Below are 5,105 nucleotides of genomic sequence, written 5' to 3' on the forward strand. Positions count from 1 at the left end.
CAACCCTGAAAATACTAAGTTGTGTGACTTCACTAGCACAAATAATAATGATTTCTTATGCACACCTATTGCTCCACCTCGCTACTACAGCAGAATTCTTTGAAATTAAACCCGCTTTACTTAATCTTGTCATGAGAGAGCAATTTTCCGGTGTTAGTTCCGATGATGCCGCTGCCCATCTCAATAATTTTGTTGAACTATGTGAAATGCAAAAGTATAAAGATGTAGATGGTGACATTATAAAATTAAAATTGTTCCCTTTCTCATTAAGAGGAAGAGCTAAAGATTGGTTGCTATCTCTGCCTAAGAATAGTATTGATTCATGGACTAAATGCAAGGATGCTTTTATTGGTAGATATTATCCCCCCGCTAAAATTATATCTTTGAGGAGTAGCATAATGAATTTTAAACAATTAGATAATGAACATGTTGCTCAAGCTTGGGAAAGAATGAAATCTCTCGGTTAAAAATTGCCCAACCCATGGACTCGACTACTTGGATGATCATCCAAACCTTCTATGCAGGACTAAATTTTTCTTCGCGGAATTTATTGGATTCAGCTGCTGGAGGTACCTTTATGTCCATCACTCTTGGTGAAGCAACAAAGCTTCTTGATAATATGATGGTTAATTACTCTGAATGGCACACTGAAAGAGCTCCACAAGGTAAGAAGGTAAATTCTGTCGAAGAAACTTCCTCCTTGAGTGATAAGATTGATGCTATTATGTCTATGCTTGCAAATGGTAGGCCTAATGTTAATTATAATAATGTTCCATTAGCGTCATTGGTTGCTCAAAAAGAATATGTTGATGTAAATTTCATTAAAAATAACAATTATAATGATTCTAGGCCATATCCTGCTAATGGTAATTCTCATGGTAGATATGTTTCACCTAATGAAGAGAAGATGTTGGAAATTGAAAGATCCACTAAGAGCTTCATGCAATCACAATATGAGCAAAATAAATTGTTTACTAAAACAATGAATGAGCAATCTACCTTGTTGAAGAATATAGGGAATCAACTTGAAAATCTGAATAGGGAGATCTCGGGTTGCAAACTAAACTTGCCGATGTCGAAAACCGAATCTCATACATGTCCGCATCACAATCTTCTTTAATTAATAAAATGGCTGCTAAACCCGAGGATTTAGATGATAAAATTACTACTACAGCAAATGCCATCCAAGTTAGAATTAATGAGAATATAAGATTAATGGCTGAACTCGCGTGCTAGGTGGGATAGAGAAGAAAATGAAAAACTAGCTAAAAAGGAAAATGTAGCTAAAGTTTGGACTATTACCACCACTAGCAATGCTAATGATTCATATGTTGCTGCACCTCCTACTATCCATGATAAAATAATTGGTGTTGGCAATGCTTCTACTCCTAGTGCAAAGCGCGCAAAATTACCCGAAACCGCTAAAACCTCGAAACCGCTTGTGATAAAACCGCTGAAATTTTTTCCAACCTTGGGGATGATAATCCCATTGCTTTAGATTGTAATGATTTAGATTTTGATGATTGCCACATCTCTGAAGTTATAAAGTTCTTGCAAAAACTTGCTAAGAGTCCCAATGCTAGCGCTATAAATTTGGCTTTCACAAAACATATTACAAATGCTCTCATAAAAGCTAGAGAAGAGAAACTAAAACTTGAAACTTCTATTCCTAGAAAGCTAGAGGATGGTTGGGAGCCCATCATTAAAATGAGAGTCAAAGATTTTGATTGTAATGCTTTATGTGATCTTGGTGCAAGTATTTCGTTATGCCTAAAAAAGTCTATGATATGCTTGACTTGCCACCATTGAAGAATTGTTATTTGGATGTTAATCTCGCCGATAATGCTAAAAAGAAACCTTTGGGGAAAGTTGATAATGTTCATATTATGGTTAACAATAACCTTGTCCCCGTTGATTTTGTTGTCTTGGATATTGAATGCAATGCATCTTGCCCCATTATATTGGGAAGACCTTTTCTTCGAACCGTTGGTGCTACTATTGATATGAAGGAAGGTAATATTAAATATCAATTTCCTCTCAAGAAAGGTATGGAACACTTCCCTAGAAAGAGAATGAAGTTACCTTATGATTCTATCATTAGAACAAATTATGATGTTGATGCTTCATCTTTCGATGTTACTTGAGTTACACTTTCTGCGCCTAGCCGAAAGGCGTTAAAGAAAAGCGCTTATGGGAGACAACCCATGTTTTTACTACAGTATTTTTGTTTTATATTTGTGTCTTGGAAGTTGTTTACTACTGTAGCAACCTCTCCTTATCTTAGTTTTATGTTTTGTTGTGCCAAGTAAAGTCTTTGATAGAAAAGTAAGTACTAGATTTGGATTACTGCGCAGTTTCAGAATTCTTTGCTGTCACGAATCTGGGTCTATCTCCTTGTAGGTAGCTCAGAAAATTATGCCAATTTACGAGCATGATCCTCAGATATGTACGCAACTTTCATTCAATTTGAGCATTTTCGTTTGAGCAAGTCTGGTGGCCTAATAAAATCCATCTTTACGGACTGTTCTGTTTTGACAGATTCTGTCTTTTATTTCGCATTGCCTCTTTTGCTATGTTGGATGAATTTCTTTGATCCATTAATGTCCAAGTAGCTTTATGCAATGTCCAGAAGTGTTAAGAATGATTGTGTCACCTCTGAACATGTGAATTTTTATTATGCACTAACCCTCTAATGAGTTGTTTCGAGTTTGGTGTGGAGGAAGTTTTCAAGGATCAAGAGAGGAGTATGATGCAATATGATTAAGGAGAGTGAAAGCTCTAAGCTTGGGGATGCCCCGTGGTTCACCCCTGCATATATTAAGAAGACTCAAGCTGTCTAAGCTTGGGGATGCCCAAGGCATCCCCTTCTTCATCGACAACATTATCAAGTTCCTCCCCGAAACTATATTTTTATTCGGCCACATCTTATGTACTTTGCTTGGAGCGTCGGTTTGTTTTTGTTTTTTGTTTTGTTTGAATAAAATGGATCCTAGCATTCACTTTATGGGAGAGAGACACGCTCCGCTGTTGCATATGGACAAATATGTCCTTAGGCTCTACTCATAGTATTCATGGCGAAGTTTCTCCTTCGTTAAATTGTTATATGGTTGGAATTGGAAAATGCTACATGTAGTAACTCTAAAATGTCTTGGATAATTTGATACTTGGCAATTGTTGTGCTCATGTTTAAGCTCTTGCATCATATACTTTGCACCCATTAATGAAGAAATACTTAGAGCTTGCTAATTTGGTTTGCATATTTGGTTTCTCTAGAGTCTAGATAACATCTAGTATTGAGTTTTGAACAACAAGGAAGACGGTATGGAGTCTTATAATGTTTACCATATGTCTTTTATGTGAGTTTTGCTGTACCGTTCATCCTTGTGTTTGTTTCAAATAACCTTGCTAGCCTAAACCTTGTATCGAGAGGGAATACTTCTCATGCATCCAAAATACTTGAGCCAACCACTATGCCATTTGTGTCCACCATACCTACCTACTACATGGTATTTATCCGCCATTCCAAAGTAAATTGCTTGAGTGCTACCTTTAAAATTCCATCATTCACCTTTGCAATATATAGCTCATGGGACAAATAGCTTAAAAACTATTGTAGTATTGAATATGTACTTATGCACTTTATCTCTTATTAAGTTGCTTGTTGAGCGATAACCATGTTTCGGGGACGCCATCAACTATTCTTTGTTGGATATCATGTGAGTTGCTATGCATGTCCGTCTTGTCCGAAGCAAGAGAGATCTACCACCTTCATGGTTGGAGCATGCATATTGTTAGAGAAGAACTTTGGGCCGCTAACTAAAGCCATGATTCATGGTGGAAGTTTCAGCTTGGACACATATCCTCAATCTCATATGAGAATAATAATTGTTGCCACATGCTTATGCATAAAAGAGGAGTCCATTATCTCGTTGTCCATGTTGTCCCGGTATGGATGTCTAAGTTGAGAATAATCAAAAGCGAGAAATCCAAAATGCGAGCTTTCTCCTTAGACCTTTGTACAAGCGGCATGGAGGTACCCCATTGTGACACTTGGTCAAAACATGTGCATTGCAAAGATCCGGTAGTCCAAGTTAATTAGGACAAGGTGCGGGCACTATTAGTATACTATGCATGAGACTTGCAACTTGTAAGATATACTGTACATAACTCATATGCTTTATTACTACCGTTGACAAAATTGTTTCATGTTTTCAAAATAAAAGCTCTAGCACAAATATAGCAATCGATGCTTTCCTCTTTGAAGGACCATTCTCTTTACTTTTATGTTGAGTCAGCTCACCTATTTCTCTCCACCTCAAGAAGCAAACACTTGTGTGAACCGTGCATTGATTCCTACATACTTGCATATTGTACTTGTTATATTACTCTATGTTGACTATTATCCATGAGATATACATGTTACAAGTTGAAAGCAACCGCTGAAACTTAATCTTCCTTTGTGTTGCTTCAATACCTTTACTTTGATTTATTGCTTTATGAGTTAACTCTTATGCAAGACTTATTAATACTTGTCTTGAAGTACTATTCATGAAAAGTCTTTGCTTTATGATTCACTTGTTTACTCATGTCATCACCATTGTTTTGATCGCTGCATCCACTACATATGTTTACAAATAGTATGATCAAGGTTATGATGGCATATCACTTCGAAATTATCTTTGTTATCGTTTTACCTCGCTCGGGACGAGCAGTAACTAAGCTTGGGGATGCTTGATACGTCTCCGACGTATCGATAATTTCTTATGTTCTATGCCATATTATTGATGATACCTACATGTTTTATGCACACTTTATGTCATATTCGTGCATTTTCTCGGAACTAACCTATTAACAAGATGCCGAAGTGCCAGCTTGTCGTTTTCTGCTGTTTTTGGTTTCGTAAATCCTAGTAACGAAATATTCTCGGAATTGGACGAAATCAAAGCCCAGTGGGCCTATTTTTCCACGAAGCTTCCGTAAGTCCGAAGAACGAGACGAAGAGGGGCCACGAGGTGGCCAAACCATAGGCGGCGCGGCCCCACCCTCGGCCGCGCCGCCCTATGGTGTGGGCCCCCGTGCCGCCTCTGACCTGCCCTTCCGCCTAC

Source organism: Lolium rigidum, chromosome 1, assembly GCF_022539505.1.
Source record: "Lolium rigidum isolate FL_2022 chromosome 1, APGP_CSIRO_Lrig_0.1, whole genome shotgun sequence".
NCBI classification, from domain to species: Eukaryota; Viridiplantae; Streptophyta; class Magnoliopsida; order Poales; family Poaceae; genus Lolium; species Lolium rigidum.